This window comes from Sturnira hondurensis, unplaced genomic scaffold (genome assembly GCF_014824575.4).
Source record: "Sturnira hondurensis isolate 20B ecotype Veracruz unplaced genomic scaffold, ASM1482457v3 Scaffold0020579, whole genome shotgun sequence".
Classification (NCBI taxonomy): Eukaryota; Metazoa; Chordata; class Mammalia; order Chiroptera; family Phyllostomidae; genus Sturnira; species Sturnira hondurensis.
In genome coordinates, this window is record NW_028093210.1 from 1,967,386 (window position 1) to 1,985,594 (window position 18,209).

The window sequence follows — 18,209 nt, forward strand, 5'->3', positions numbered from 1 at the left end:
CACTGAAAGGTAATGATTTATATGTTTAAATTTTCATTGTTTTCAAATCCTTAGAGAAAATCATTTGATTCGTTTTGACTTCTCTGCTCCTCCCCTCTCTTTCTATGCCCACGTACACACACACTCACTCACAAATACACTTACACATGCACAGAACCTTGGAAACCAGCAGGTATGCAACCAACATATCCAACTGAACATAAATCCTTTATTTCTGCATTTGTATGAAAAACAAAGCTTAACTGAGAACAAATGAGAAAATGCAGATTTAAAAGAGAGTGACAAAGAATGAATGTTAAATACAAAGTTACAAATATTAAAATCAAAGACTGTTTCTATTTATCTCATTTAAAAACTCTTACCTTTTTTTAAAAGATTTTATTTATTTATCTTTAGAGGGGAAGGAGAGAGGGAGAGAAACATCAATGTATGGTTGCCTTTCGTGCATCCCCTGCTGGGAGTTGGCCTGCAGGGAACTGGCCTGCAACCCAGGCATGTGCCCTGACTGGGAATCGAACCGCGATCCTCTGGTTCACAGGCCCGCGCTCAATCCACTGAGCTACACCAGCCAGGGCCTAAAAACTCTTGCCTTTTTGCTGCTACTGGGCTTGTTGCTAGAAATATTCCATTGTATGCCAATAATATCTCAATAAAGCTGGAATAAAAAGAGATAAATATTCTAGTTTTCCTAGCTTTGTTTTAAAAAGTTGGGAAATGTAGCCATTTTGAAATTATTTTTAGGAGTTCTATTTCTCAGTAGCACTTAAAAAATTCAGTTCTTTATTTTTCTTTGTTTTATTTCTTATAAGCAAAAATTTAATTCTAAATTTACAAAAAAGTCACAGAAAATAAACATAAATATATGTTTATGGCAGATAAATATATCTCTGAGGTGAATTTTTTGTTACCATTTTGTGAATATCATTACAGGCATTTCTTTTTTTAAAATTTTATTTATTTATCTTTAGAGGGGAAGGGAAGGAGAGGAGAGAAATATCAATGTATGTTTGCCTCTCATGTGTCCCCTGCTGGGAACTGGCCTGCAACCCAGGCATGTGCCCTGACTGGGAATCGAACCATAATCCTCAGGTTCACAGGCCCGCGCTCAATCCACTGAGCTACACCAGCCAGGGCCAGAGATTTCTTTAAACACCTATTCATGAAAAAGAATAGCTATATATGTGCATACACAGTTAAATGGATGAATAGAGATCAAAGATACTGATATATTTTAAAATGAGAATATACTTTAAAATACATTTTTGGTAAGAACTATTAAATGGAAATAATCTCTTAGCATGATAATATTAGGCAGTGTTGTTTTTTAGTCAAATTTCTTTAATCTAAGCCATATGTCCCCAAAATATATAGGTTGCTGAAAAAATGAGCTGGGTTTTGGTTGAGTGTAGCTTCTGGAAATTCACTTTATATTATACAGAACTACCTAATTCCTGAAGATAGGCAAGGCCATAGCCCTGCCCGCCTGTCTATATCTATCATCTATCTATCTATGTATCTATCTGTGTAGCCATCTATCATCTATCTATTAACTATCTGTCTGTCTGTCTATCTATCTATATCCATCTATCATCTATCTAATCAGGGTTTATTTTATTCTGTGTGGGCTGGTTTTAGTACGAAGAGTTTCCTCTCACTTTCCTATTCCTAAACATGCCTTAAAATGACATGATCAAAAGTCATTTGTTATAGTACCTTCTGCCGTTAACATTGGCATGAAGCACTGTCTCTGCTCTATGTCTTTGCCTACCGCTCACTTCATCCCAACCAACTTTTAGAGGAGAAGGCACTGGTAAGAATGTTGAAGATTAATTCCATTCACCTTCTTTCCTTGGTGTGATTTGGCCAGAGTAGCCCAAGAATAGTAGTTCCCCTTATCCAAAGTTTTGTTTTCCATGGTTTCAGGCACCTGTAGTCAATTCAACTAAGGTCCAGAACTATTTAATGGAAAATTCCAGACATAAACAATTTATTCCCTTTAAATAGTCTCAACTTTCTGAGTAGCATGATTAAGTGATGATATCTCCCCAGGTTCCGCTCCATCAGGCCAGGACATGAATCATCTCTTTGTCTAGTGATGAGACGCTTTGTAAGCTCCCTTTCCCGTATTCACTTTATAGTGGAGGGTTACCCGATTGCCTGTGGGATATTGACGGGCTTGTGTTTATGTAACCTTTATCTTATTTAATAATGGCTCCAAAGTACAAGAGTAATGGTGCCACTGATTCAGATATGCCAAAGGGGAGGTATGGAGTGCTTCCTTTAAGTAAAAAGGTATGTAGAGTACAGTAGGATAGCTTGAGAGAGAGATGGAGGTCACATTCGCAACACTTTTATTGCAGTATATTGTTATGATTGTTCTATTTTATTATTAGCTATTGTTGCCAATCTCCTCCTGTGCCTAAATGAACTTTATCATTCATATATATATATATATATATGAAAAACAAAGTGTATAGCGTGCTCTATGGGTAAGGGGTAATGCTGGAATGCTGTAGCTCTGACCCAGAAGCTTTCCTTAATAGCTACATGTTTAACCTGGAGAATTCATCCATTATTCTCTTATTTATCTGTTGGTACATATGAGAAATTTTTATTTTAACATTCTTTGTTTCTTTCAATGTATATTGAGAAAGGGAGTACATATAATTCCCTTTTATTCTATTCCATACAGAACAAATACACATTTTAATATCATATTGCATTTGCCTGTTTGCAAGTATATGTATGCACACACACACACCCCAGTAGAAAATGCATGCAGGTTAGAGTTGCAAAGTATACTACTTGCTAAATCTTATTTCAGACATTAATTCGATTAAAATTTCATTTTGTTCAAAAGGAAAAATGCCCACCAAATTATAATTTATGCTTCCTAACCATCCAGTGAACTTGTGTTATACATCATTTCGACCAGATGTTGGCAAGGTAATCACACTCTCAGCACGCTCCACCAACTTCAACATTATTTCTGAAGTATTGTAAATTCTTCCCTTAACCCAGATCCTCTATTCCAGCTCCAAGAACAACACATAGCAAACCTTTGAGCATTCATTAACTAAATGTTATTCAATGAACTATCTTTTAAATCTACAGTTTTAGTATTAAGAATAATTGCTGAATTCACTAAGTAAATAGAGAACAATAGAGTCTATAAAACATGATATGGAAATTCAATTAAAATTCCATACTGAGTGACAGTGAAGGGATAATAGTGGATGAGATTACCCTAAGGCTGGCAGCAGTCAAGGAACTCATTTTTCAGCTTTAATATTCAAGTGACATAGCAAAAGCTACATGTGCCTTGTACGTATAACTATTTTATATTAACATCATTAATCCATATTGTAAAACTATCATAAAAATGGTACTGTCACTTGATTGAATTGACTTTTATTTTTCTCCTCCATCTTTTTTCTTCCTAAAATATGATGGTGGAATATTTGTCTGTCTGGAGATACATCAGTCTGGTGTGATGTACTCTGTGCTGTTTATATCGAATTACTAGTGTTCCTCTAGTGTTAAGCAGGTAAAACATTAACACATGTTCCCCCACTAGTTAAGTAAGCTGGCAAGACACCATCTGCTAAAACCCATGCTTGAGTATACACAGCTGTCATTAGCAGATTAAAATTCAGAGGATGCCTAAATTAAAGGAAAAAAATGTTTAACTTTACTAAACCTGGTAGTTACCAAAATTTTGGACTTGCCAATTTTACCTGTGGCAGAGCTAATCAAGAATGTTTATTTCATTATGTTAGAGATGTGGCCATAGAGGAATTCTCTGAGGATATCTAAAGTATTGGTGATGAGTAGATTTAGCTAAGCAAGTGCAGACTGAGATAAGGATTCTATTGGCAGTCAAAATGTTGGACCAGCTTTCTAACCAACCGCACTGGCACTGACCATTCTGAGGATACACAATTTGTAAAACTGGACCCGGATCCTAGAGGTGGATCCTAGAACCCCTCTGGCCTGGCATTGTGAAAGTTCACTAAGGAATGCCCATACTGAGGAAGATGGAGAGGACATGGGCCATGTCTTTGGATTATGGTCCAACAAAATCCTTTCCGATTGTGTCAAGGTGCTGGAATCTGCTGTAGTCAGGATGTGATATAGGGAAGAGAAGGTAGTTGAAGTGTGTGGTATTAAGTCAGTTACCACAAAAAGAAACCTCATCTTAATTCCTGTTAACACCAGACTCAGCATTATCTCTCTCAAGGGGTAAGGGCTCTATGCTATTTATTTGTAAGGCAGCTTCTGGGGTCCCCTGACTAAGGGCTAACTCAGGGGAGATGAGTGGTGTTAATTCACTGGTTCTTCTTATCTCCTGTGAGTACAGGCAAATCATCTTTCCTATTTTCTAAGGGAAGAATGTACACAAACCCAGGAATTCAGAAATAAGCACCAGGAAAAGCCAGAGGCATGTGGGTGGCCACTGCCAGCTTCTATTTTTTTAAGATTACTAGTTACACTGACTTAGGGTGGCCTCAACCAAGCCTCAGTTAAAGAGACAGACAGTGAAACTTCTTTGATCAAATTACTTATTAAAAATGTCAAGAAACCTAGCATAGGGTAGTAACCTAAGCTCAAATCAAGGAACTCAAGAGGATGGCGAGGAAATGTTGCAGTGCTTCTTATAATTAGTTCTGAAAGTATTTCCAAATCCATCATTCCAACACAGACTTTGTGCTCCGAGATTGCCTGCAAATGGAAATAGGAAGGGAAGCCTTGGGGGCCTATGCGTGGAGTCACAACAGTAAGGAGTCAGTGCCATGGTGGGCATAACTTGAAAGTGCAAAATGCCGACTTTCAATGGCAACATCATATATCAGTAATGGATTTATAAGCTATGAAGTGTGTTCTCCCCATTTGATTATGATCATTGAAAGGATACCTGACAGCATGGTCCTGAAATGTCTAATAATTCTGGATGAATAATGCACCCAAGCTGGCTAATGGATTTTCCACTTAGCTGGAATACATTTATTTATTTGTTTATTTATTTTAATTTACACTACCCAAAGCAATTTACAGATGCAATGCAACACCTATTAAAGTACCAATGACATATTTCACAGACATAGAACAAACACTTCAAAAATTTATATGGAGCCGTAAACGACCCCAAACAGCAGCTGCAATTTTGAGAAAGAAGAGCAAAGTAGGAGGGATCACAATACCTGATACCAAACTGTATAATGAGGCCACTGTAATCAAAAGAGCCTGGTACTGGAATACATTTATTTGAATTAATGTATTTTAAGTTGAAAAATAAGGCAAATGACTAAAACCCCAGAATCATTAAATATTACTTAAAAACCAACACCCACTATAAAAATAGATGAGACTTTTATGTGCTCTCCTCAAAAATAATAATTCAGTGAACAAAAACACTCATTTGTGTCATTAGTATATGGGACATGCAAACTAAAATCACAATAAGCTAGTACTACTATACCAATTTAAAGGGTTAACATCAAAATTAATCACAATATTAAGATATTAAGTATTGCCGAGAATGTACAAAACTAGAAAGTTTCATGGAGTAGGTGACAATAACATCCTGGTTTGTCCAATAAAATATCCGCTAAGACTAATTGTCCCAGCACACTTTTAAAAAGGACCACTTTTTATTTTAAAATGATCTTTGTGCAATTCATTATATGGATAAATTATCTAAACTGTTAGTAGGAGTGGATATTGATATGGTTACTTTTTAAAATGTCGCATTTTCTATTATATTAAAAATTATGCATACCTATCCCTTTCTTCCCTTCCCTTTTCTTTTCGGTTGTTTTTCTTCCCTTTCTTTCTCGTTTCATTTCTCCTTGAAAATGTTTGTCCAAAGTCAGTTAGTGAGGACGAGCAAATGAGGTTACTGCAGATGAGAGCAGTTTGTGCTCTAAAGAAGGGCGGAAGAGCCCATGCAGGGAGAGGGGAGCACGGAGGATGGAGGGTGCTCTGCTGTGGGGTGTGGAGGCCTGAGAGTTCTCTGAGAAGGGTTCCACCTGTGTGTTGTACTAGGGTGAAGTGTTGGGACCCAAGTGACTGATGAGGGCATTTGGGTACAGGAAAGACGTTACTGATGATAGATTGGTTATAACAAAGAGGTTTGATAGTAAAGCTAGATTACTTGTGTAATTGGAGGAAGATTTCTCACCAGAACCTTTGTAATGACTTGTTCCTGTTCTGTCCTCTGTGCCAGACCACAAGTTCTAAGACAGTGTTATACTTTCTGGGTCACTGTTCTATTCTTAGTCCCAGCTTCAATGACCACTCTATAGTAAGCACTTAATAGACATTTGTTAGAGTAAATGACAAAAAAATGAGTACATGCATTAAAAGTTTTCTAAATTAACTTATTTTTGCTCCATTGTAGGCTTACCTATATTACTATATAAGGTATTTTATTATAGGTGAGTTAGCAGTATGCAAGCCCATGTATTTGGAAGACCCAAACTTCACTAGTTTAAAACTTGAATAACAATTGCTGGCAGGTATGAGTGTGCGCTATGTGTGCATGCATGAGAGGGAGAGGGAGGGAAAGAGATAGAGAATGAGAGAAACTTTTTTCATAGCATATCAGAAAGTAAATAAACAAACTTATTTCTACTTCCTTTCCATTTCTAGAAACTGGTGACACAGAAAGAAAAAGGAAGTCTACAGATTTAAAACTGCCAGTTTCTCCACGTCAGTAAAGAGTGTGAACTCTGTTTCATCAGAAGCACTGAACATGAGTGAGGTCTGGGGTTGAGCTGAGGAGAGCTAACCCAGTCTGCATAGTAACTGAGGGAACCCTCCTTTCTTTTTTGGCTTTGGGTGGGAATGAAGGGAGCAAGAACCTTGAGGGTAAGGAAGTACTGGGCCTGGGAAAACAGATACTAGGAGATAGAAGCTGGAAAGAAGTTAAGGGAGTTAAGGGGCATAAAAAGAGACAAACAAAATCTTATGGGTCTTTAGAGGAGAGGGGAATTTTTTCTGTTTGTGAAAGAAGGACCTATGCATAGAAAAAATAGAAGTTGCCTTGGGCCTTGAATAAAAAAAGGAAGTTGATCACACAATAGTGGTAAATCCCTTTTGTTCAGAGTAAGGAGATGCAAAAAAAAATAGATACAGGAAAATGCATGGGGAATATGGACAACATCAAATTCTTAAGTGTTGGACTGTGTGAAGAAGAGAAACAAGTGAAAAAATTCTAAGGTTAGACTATAGGGTCAGATTCCAGAATCCAAAATTGTCTATCCTGGGAGCCCTGCCCTTGCCTGGGTGAGGGGAGGGAATTTCAGGGGGAAAGGAGAAAGATTTACAGGAACAAGTATAAAGGACACATGGACAAAAACTAAGGGGGGTGAAAATGGGAGGGAGGTGGGGAGCACTGGGCTAGCATGTGGGTAAAAGACAGAAAACTACTTGAACAATAATTAAATTAAAAAAAACAAGATAATTAATGGTACTACAAAATACCCTGCCATAGTGACTGGGAAAATGGTCCTTATCTGAGGATATCTGAGAAGCAAATGCGAACTATCCAGCACTATTTGTCTTTCATTACCTGTAATTAATTCAATTGTGTATTCTTATAGTTACCAGTTATAGAGTGCCTGCCATGTTCAAAGCACTACTCTAAACCTTTCACAACTGAATGAGTTAGGAAGCTGAGGCACAGCCATAAAAACTGGTTAAATTACCTGTTCCAGGTTGCACAAATGCCAAGTGTTGGACCTGGGACTTAAACTCACATCTTCCAAAATCTGAAATCAATCATGTTAACAAAGGATATTGTCTTCTGGTATGCATGCCAATAATTCCTTTCTCCCTATGGTTATTAATTTCCCAAGTTATTTTATCACCCTTATTCTCCTTTTCTTCTATAAAATGAAAATAATGCAATGATATGACTTTATGTCAATTCTCTGGTTGTAATTATTTAATAGATAGGTGATACGTTTATGTGATATTATAGTATAAAAATGAATAAAGGCTTGGAGGTAAAAGACCTAGGGAACACACAAGCAGTAATAATTATTTCTCCATGTAACCTAGGTCCTATGGATATGTTCAGGAAATAAGCACCAAAGGATAAGTTACTGACACCTTTACCTCAGTGGAACTGATTCAAGTATCATGTGGATAATGAGCTTTTTATGAGTTGAAACTTCTTTTTCATTGAGTGGTTTATCACCTAAGCAATGAGGCTGACTAATAATGAAGTAGATATTACCAAGTTTGAGTCCCATGGAAGCCTGTCCTTTCATTATATTGGTTTTCTGATGTTGGTGTCATGTGATACCAGAGGGTCTATCCAAATGACTCATGGAACAAACAAAACTGTAGCATTGCTAAAAATAAGAATTACCACATTTTCTCATGCACATTGCTGTGTGCCATTTAAAAATTCTAGATTTGGACCAGGAGGAACAGAGATCTGTCTGGAAGTGGGCTCTGCAAACTGACTTACCAGTAAGTATGCAAGCATATTTTATTAGGTTTTAGTAAGGATAAGATCATATAGGCTAGATAAGGTGGTTGGCATTGTGCTGGGTCTAGGGAATACGTTTATTAAGTCTTAGATAAAATTATTACTAATAGAGGTTAGAAAATATCAACCATTAGAATATATAAATTCTCTCTTATCATTGAGCACAATTCCTTACAATTAAAAACAGATGATAATTAAGCAACTATTTATTTAAGCTACAATTTGCTTGAATACAATGAAAACGTTAGTGTAATGCTAATTTTTATCTGCTTATCAGCATCCTCGTTTAGTGGATTAAAACAAACAGACAAGCCAATCAAACTTTCTCTAAAGTTTTTTAAAATCTCTAAGCAATTCTCTCTTGGTTTATATTTCAAGATATGTAGCTTTAGAGGCTGAAATGAGATACTAGCAGCCCTGTATCGTATTACAACTTTGATATTCATCTTGAAGCAAAATAGGATAAAACTAAGAGTAACACACCATACTCACACTTAAGGGAAGAAAGTATTAGATTCCAAATAAGGGACTGGTAAAGCCTGCAAGTATTATAAACATGAAATATAATTTTATTATACAAAACATATGTTCACTCAAAATATTTAAGAAATATTTAAATACATAGAGCCAAAGGTGAAAGTGAGCACCCATTCTCCCAAATTTCATATGTATGTGTATGTATCCATGTATGTGTGTATATGTATGTATGTATGTATATGAAATTCATATATATACAAGGTCCTGCAGAAGTAAGGCTTGCTTGAGTGTAGTTGGTAGTGTATATGAATGTCTTGCACAAGATGAACAGCAATTTGAATATTTCACCTAAAATGTCATAAGTTGTGCTTGAGTGTGATATTATTATGTTACAGAATTACATGCTTATGATTTTGTAAGAAAAGATTTTTATGTAATAAAACAGGAGTGTTATTTGTGCAGGACCCTGTATGTATGTGTGTATGTGTATGTATATATAATTCATATATATAGTTTTTCTATATATAGTTAATATAGACATAATATATATATGTATATATAAATATACATATGTACATGTTTATATACATATAAAGTTCAGTCTTGATTTGGATTCTCCTGGCCACACATTTGCAGGAATTCCAGGATTATGATGACGTTATCTGAATAGAACCCAGCCCTCTCCAAATTACAGGAGAGAAAGACATTTTTCTATTGTGCATCAGAGTGGTGACTGTTGGGGTGTGTTAGTGTGGGGCTGGGGATACTGTCTCTCACATAATTAAAACACATGCTTGCAGATCCTCTTTATTCTTTGTTGGGCACTACTGATGTTACTTTTGTGGTGGACACACTGTAAGATGGACTCCAATGAGTCATATCCTGTACAATCTTTCTCCCTTGAGCGCTATAGAACATGGGACTTACTTCTTGCCATCAAAAATATCCCAAAGGGGCTAACATAGTCATTCCAGTATGATCATGCCACTTTGTACAAGACTCCATTGTAGCAGACTTGAGGGGGTGATTCTCTTTTTGGACTTGAAAAAGTCAGCTGCTATGAGCTGATATTGTCCTTTAGAAGCTGATAGTGGCTTCACCTGACAACCAGAAAAACAAACAACCACCCAAGCAAATAAACAACCAAGCAAGAAAGCAAACAAACAAAGCAAAGTTCTCTCAATCCTATAGCTAAAGAAAACTAAATTCTGTTCCAAGAACTTGGAAGAACCAGAACTCCTGAAAGGAAATGTTCTTGAATATCCTGAATAATGGGAGTCTTCTGCTCTGAGATAATAAATAAATTAAGCTGCTGTAGTTTGAATTTTACTGATGACCTCAAACTGTTCACTATTAGTGAACAGTTAACTGGATAACTATTCACATTTTCTTATTTTTTCAACACTGGAAGCGAGTTCAGTATTATAGTGGTGTTTTCCTTCCTCTTGCATGTTGATGCTCAAAGGTAATGATGGTGGAAGTAGCGGGAGTAACAGAGGGAAGGTTCCAGTGGGCTACATACTGCACCTGGAGCCAATTCGAAAATCAAGCTTTGCAGTTTGTTCCCACTAATTTTTTTTATGGAGGCTAATTTTTCAATCACAGTTCAAAATGAATGCACTTCTGGTCTCTTTCGAAGTGCTCCACTGAATTAATTACATAGGCACCGTGGCGGAAATCTGATCCAATTGTAAAAATATGGATCAAGTTCTTTCTCAGAACCCCTAGGAATTTTACAAGTCAGAACATTGGTTTCTTTATTTTATTTTAAATTTACATTTTATATTATTACTATAAAATAATTTAGTATTATGAATTACATATAAGATGTGAAATTTGCCACTCACTCTTATAATCCAAGCTTCAAGTTAAGTTCTTACCAGTTAGTTAATTTTTGCTGATATTTCCAAAAACTTCTGCTAAAATTTTAAATATACATATATACACAGAGTCAAACTTCAGTTCTCACACATCTCCCATCTCAAACAATTTGGTTCTCAAACAACTCCAAGTTGTTCATAAAAAAAAAGAAAAACCTGAATTGTCAAACAAAACCTCTGTTCTCGACTGGACAGCCCTTATATGCTGCTACTGAATGATCAGTCACATGTCTCTAGGACATGGGTAAGTTTTTGGACAAATCACTTCTCAAACAGCCTCATGGAACAAATTAAATTCAAGACCTGAGGTACCACAATCAAGTATTTATTTATCATGCAAAAATGAAGAAAGGTTGTACACTTTTGCCAGCTTCAAACATAAAATAGCATCTTTCCCAGTTAGTATAATAAATATATACTGTATGTTGTCCTGCATTCTAATGCATTACAAGTACTCATACACACATATGCACATACATGTATACACCTGTGTGTACATATTTGTGTGTATATATTATACACAATATTTAGTTTTGTTATTTTTCACCTCTGAAATACATTTTCTTAAAATAGAATAAATTATGTATTTTTTAAAAATGCAAAAGTAATGCCCTGGCTGGTGTAGCTCAGTGGACTGAGCATGGGCCTGTGAAGCAAAGGGTTGCTGGTTCTATTCCCAGTCAGGGCACATGCCTGGGTTACAGGCCAGGTCCCCAGTCGGGGACACATGAGAGTCAATCACACATTGATGTTTCTCTACCACTATTTCTCCTTCCCTTCCCCTTTCTCTCAAAATAAATAAATAAATATTATTTAAAAATGCAAAAGTAATGTGTGCTTCCAACATTAAAATATAAAAACATGATGTATAAAGACACTTTCTTAAAAGATAAATAGCTCAGGCCTGCAAACCAGAGTATCTCGGTTCAATTCCCAGTCAGGGCACATGCCTGAGTTGCAGGCTAGTTCCCAGCAGGGGACTCATATCAGCAGGCAACCACACACTGATATTTCTCTCCTTCTCTCCTTCCCTTTCTCTCCAAAGATAAATAAATAAAATCTTTAAAAAAATAAATTAAATAAAAGATAAATAACATAAGTGATGTATTTATACACTATGAGAAAAATATTAATATTATTTGGTCAATAAGTTATTAGGTCTTAATTTAAAAGATAATACTTTGGCATCATAATTATTTATTTACACAGCCCTCCTTGGACAAATTTAATTTCTTGCTGTTCTTTCATTACATATTATTTTTCTTAGCTCATTTTTGAAATACTATGTAAGAGACTTTTGGTAAATAACTTCATGCCAACACTAGCAATATCTGAATAATTTAAACCCAAACTTGTCTATACATTGATAAGGGAATTATGTAATTCTAGCTTCAGTCACAACTCCTCATCTGTTAGGAACAGCTCTTAGAATTGTTCAATATATGAATTACAATAAAGGAGTACATATTAATTATCTTGTATTTCTAGAATATGCTTCTGCGTCATCCCAATGTATTTCTGGGAAGATAATAAAAGGCCCCCATTGCTTCTCGTCTTACCTTGGATGAGAAGCATAACTTCTGGCAGCATTGGCTCAAAATTTATCTTGAGCACTCATTTTTCTTTCTATGCATAGGGAGGTATCTACTAGTCTCATAAGGAAAGGTAATCTCCAAGCCATCTCTAAAATTCCAGTAGTAATCAATTAGTTAAATCAACAACCCTGGGAAAAGCTGGTAAGACATCTTAGAAAATCAGATCAGAAATCAATCTCACAGTAGTGCTAGTAGAGAAAAAGGCTAATTTGTGTGCTAAATGTAGAATGTGGATTGGGAACTGGTATAGTTTCACATTGTGCCCACTTAGCTAAGCTGAACTATATTTCCAAGAATTTTCTTTACTGTATGTTTCCTCTGCAGAGAGTGACTAGGATGATTCTTGGGGGATTTGAAGGCAGAAGGGAAGAAGCAGCAGCAACTTCGAAGCTCACACACTTACCGAGAAGCTGCTGACCTCTCCCTGGTGTGAAACAGCAGCTGGGCCTGCCATTGTTCATTGTTTATCTGAAATTCTTCGTTAGCTTCTCTGACTATGTCTATATGTTCAGTTTTACGACAAAGGCTTCAGTTTCTCAAAATTATCCTTGTCACCAGGGACAGAGGCATCAAGACACCACATGGATTCCAATACGTCTTTGGGGAGTGCTAAGTGATATTTGGGGTGCCAGCCTAATCATGACCTTCCTTTCCTGACTTCCTGTCTGCCCCAAGGATTTCAAGTGCCAGCGCAGACAAGGAAGCAGAGCCTTACAGAAACAGCTTCATTAACTTACATAATTGAGTGAGGAATTTCCATGTAAATCACACACACACACATGCATACACATACATACTCATTACTGGTTCTGCCTCCTTGGTGAACCCTGACTGATAGATAGTTAGGACCATGTCCATAGACAAATTTTTCATTAACTTTTCTTATGAAAGGGAGCAGAGGTAATATCTGGAGATGATATGAAATCAAAAGTTGATTATAACAGAATTCTTGATTGTTTCTATACTTTTGTTTCCACGAGAGAGGGAAAGTCTTGAGGCAGAAGAGAAAGAATACAGTCAATACTAACTTCTCTATGGAAAAAGAAAAAAGAAGAGAGTATAGGCAGACTCAGATGAGCAAGTAGTTTTCCTGCCTTTCCCCAGATTTCTGAGTTGTAATCAATAAATTATATATATATATATACATATATATATACACACACATATATATGTATTTTCCTCATGATAATTTGATATATGCATACATTGTGAAATGTTTAATACATCTATTACCTCACATAGCTACCTCTTTTCTCTCTATTCTGAGAATGCTTAAATTGAAATTTCAAGTACACAATAAGGTATATTTAATTATAGTCATTATATTGTATGCTAGGTGTCTAGAACATTTACATCTGATATTGAGAGGTTGTAGCCTTTCACCAACATCTCATTATTTCCCCAAACTCCTTCCCTGGTAATCACTATCACTACTTTTCTCTGTTTCTATGAGTTCAACTTTTTATTTTATATAGTTATAACTATATAACATTATATAGTTATAACTATATGTTATATAATTGTGTAACTATATAAATAACTATATGTAGTTATATAACATGTTACATGTTATATAACTATACNTGGGTGCCACTCTAATCATGACCTTCCTTTCCTGACTTCCTGTCTGCCCCAAGGATTTCAAGTGCCAGCGCAGACAAGGAAGCAGAGCCTTACAGAAACAGCTTCATTAACTTACATAACTGAGTGAGGAATTTCCATGTAAATCACACACACACATGCATACACATACATACTCATTACTAGTTCTGCCTCCTCGGTGAACCCTGACTGATAGATAGTTAGGACCATGTCCATAGACAAATTTTTCATTAACTTTTCTTATGAAAGGGAACAGAGGTAATATCTGGAGATGATATGAAATCAAAAGTTGATTATAACAGAGTTCTTGATTGTTTCTATACTTTTGTTTCCACAAGAGAGGAAAGTCTTGAGGCAGAAGACAAAGAATACAGTCAATACTAACTTCTCTATGGAAAAAGAAAAAAGAAGAGAGTATAGGCAGGTAGGCAAGTAGGGCAAGTAGTTTTCCTGCCTTTCCCCAGATTTCTGAGTTGTAATCAATAAATTATATACACATATATATAATATATATATTATATATATACATATGTATTTTCCTCATGATACACACACACACATGTATTTTCCTCAATACACACACACATGTATTTTCCTCATGATAATTTGATATATGCATACATTGTGAAATGTTTAATACATCTATTACCTCACATAGCTACCTCTTTTCTCTCTATTCTGAGAATGCTTAAATTGAAATTTCAAGTACACAATAAGGTATATTTAATTATAGGCATTATATTGTATGCTAGGTGTCTAGAACTTTTACATCTGATATTGAGAGGTTGTAGCCTTTCACCAACATCTCATTATTTCCCCAAACTCCTTCCCTGGTAATCACTATCACTACTTTTCTCTGTTTCTATGAGTTCAACTTTTTATTTTATATAGTTATAACTATATAACATTATATAGTTATAACTATATGTTATATAATTGTGTAACTATATAAATAACTATATGTAGTTATATAACATGTTACATGTTATATAACTATACATATATAACTACATGTTCTATAACTATAACATTATATAGTTTATGATGTTATCCAGTTTCATCCATGTTATCTCAGATTTTTTATGGCAGAATGATATTCCATTACATATACACCAAATTTTCTTTATACACTAATATATTAACAGACACTTAGATTGTTTCTGTATCTTGGCTATCATGAATAATGGTTCAAGAAACATAGAAATGTACATATGTCTTCAATACACTGATTTTGCTTCCTTCATATATATACCCAGAAAGGAGATTTCTGGATTACATGGTCATTCTCTTTGTAAGTATTTGGGGAACATTTATATATATTCCGTGTGGCCAACAATGTGCAAGAGTCCCACTTTTTCCATGTTTCTTTAACAGCATTTGTTATCTCTTGTCTTTATGACTCCTCCACACTAAGAGAGGTGAGGGGATATCTCGCTGTGGCTTGGATTTACATTTTTTTCATGCTGAGTGATGCTGAGTATCTTCTCCTGTGCTGGTTACCATTTGTATACATTCTTTGGAAAAATGTCTGGTCATGCCCATTTTTCAATTTTTAATGAGATTTTATTTGCTATTGAGTTCTAATATATTCCAATGTATTTTAGATACTAATCCCTCATCCTGTCTATGATTTACCAGTATTTCTCTAATTCTGTAGGTTGCCTTTTTATTTTGTTGATGGTTTCTTTTTCTGCATGGGAGCTTTTTAATTTGACGTGGTCCCATTTGTAATTTTTATATTGTTACTAGTGTAACAAAATAAAAGTATTGTTAGTATCCAGTATCATTGGATACATCCAAGTATCATTGCCATGACCAACGGCAAGGAGTGTTTTTTTTCCTATGATCTCTTCTAAGAGTTTTAATGCTTCGGGTCTTATATTAAAGTCTTTAATCCATTATGAGTTAGTCATTGTGAGAGGTGTAAGATTAAGGGTCCAATTCCATTCATTTGTATGAAGATATTCAGTTTTCCCAATACCATTTATATAAGAGACTATCTTTTCTATTGAGAGGAAATGTGCTATGATAAATACTTTACTACATAATGTAATATATAGTAAGTAGTATATAATAATGTGTTGAGAATTTTATACATAAAATACATATTTAATTGATCATATATTTATATACTTATTATATATTTATCTATTTACATTGGTAATACTAAAGGCAATTAAAAAAACTGCCTTTTTTGTGATCTGGTGGCCTTCATGTCAAGCTTGGCTATTAATGAGATACAATACTGTGCCTACAGAAGTCCTAAAAATAAATTCTATACAAAGATCTAAATTTTTAATTAAACTGTGTATGTGTTTGTGTTCATGTTGCATAGTATTAACATATAATATATTCTATATATTATGTACTCAAAGTAAAATATGTGTATGTAATTATGGATATAACCAATAGTCATATATATGCATATACTGTGTATGCATGTTTGTATGTGTTTATCATGTTTTATGGCTCATAAATTACTTTATAGCCATCTATTTTGACCATAATCATTAGAGGTAGTTATTATTTTGTACCTTCTAGAAAAAAAATCTCCCATCAAGATGAAATAAGCCCTGCACATGTCAAAGCTAGAGCACAAACTCAAGCATTTTAACTGTTTTCAGACCATATCATAATGATTATTACTTAGGATATAGTACAGATTTCAGCTTTATAAATGCATTGTCTAAAAAATAAAAACAATAAACCCAAAAAAAATGGTCCCTATAATGCTAGTATTTGATTGATCAATTGGTCTTTTTTAATTTAAAAATTTATGGAAAAAGCTATTTCTTTTTCTTAACTGGAGCAAAGGGAACTTCTCATTTGTTATAATTGTCAATTACCTTAAGCAGTCTGATAAAAGATCATGATTATGTCAATCACTATCATCAAAAGATTCTACAACAAATTTTTAAATTCTAGACTTAAACAAGTTGAGACTAAATGGAATCTTTATGTTAAATAAACTTGGTTTCTTTCCATCTCTTAATGCTGGCCCCTCATGTTTACATAAATATGACCATTTTGAGAAATTGTCTCTACTAATTATGGCTAAGTGGGACAAAAAAGGTCCTAAGAGGGACTCAGGAACAGAATCACCACCATTACATTTGAATGAATGCCTGCTTTTTAATGATAAAAATAATGCCATAAAATGTTAGCTAATACTTTATGCACATAAGTGAAAGTAATTTGGCTAATTTAATTGTAGATACTTGAAATAATTACAACACAATTTACAATAGTCAAATGCTGGAAGCAACTTAGGTACCCATCAGCAAATAAGTGGATCAAAAAAATATGATACATTTACACAATGGAATACTATGCAGCAGGGAAAATGAAGGAACTCTTACCCTTCACAACAGCATGGATGGAACTGGAGAGCATTATGGTAAGTGAAGTAAGCCAGGCAGTGAAAGACAGATACCATACAATCTCTCCTATAAGCAGTACCTAATCAACAAAACAAGCAAGTCAAATATAACCAGAGACATTGAAATAAAGAACAAACAGACAGTAACCAGAGGAGGGGAGGGAGATAATGGGGGAAAGAAGGGAGATAATGGGGAAAGAAGATAATGGGGGGGAGAAAGGAATGGTCATCAAGGAACATGTATAAAAGACCCAAGAACAAAGCCAAAGGGGTTTAGGATTGAGGGTGGGAGGTGGGGGTGTGCAAGGGGCAGGGGAAAATGGTGGTGGGAAAATGAAGACAACTGTATTTGAACAACATCTAAAAAATGATTAAAAATAAAACTAAAGAACTAACTGTCATGTAATTTAATTTCTATAAAAGGACTCATGAATAAACAGATCATTTAATTATCACCTCCAGCACTGAAATTGACAAGAGAATTAAAATTATCCTTTTTCTAATGGAATTAAGTAAAAAATGTCATTATAAGCATAACCAATAGTTATTATTATACAAATCTGAAAAATGATAGACACTTAGGCATTGATCAATTATTTTTTAAAATTTAATGATCCATATTTAATCATAAAACATCATCCTTGGAACTAATTTACTGATTTCATTTCAAGATCTGACTCTTCAAGTTTCTGTCATGTTTCTCCCAATCTAGAATAAACAAAACTGACATTTGAATTTAAAAAAAAACTGCAATAACATATTTTTCTACTTGATAA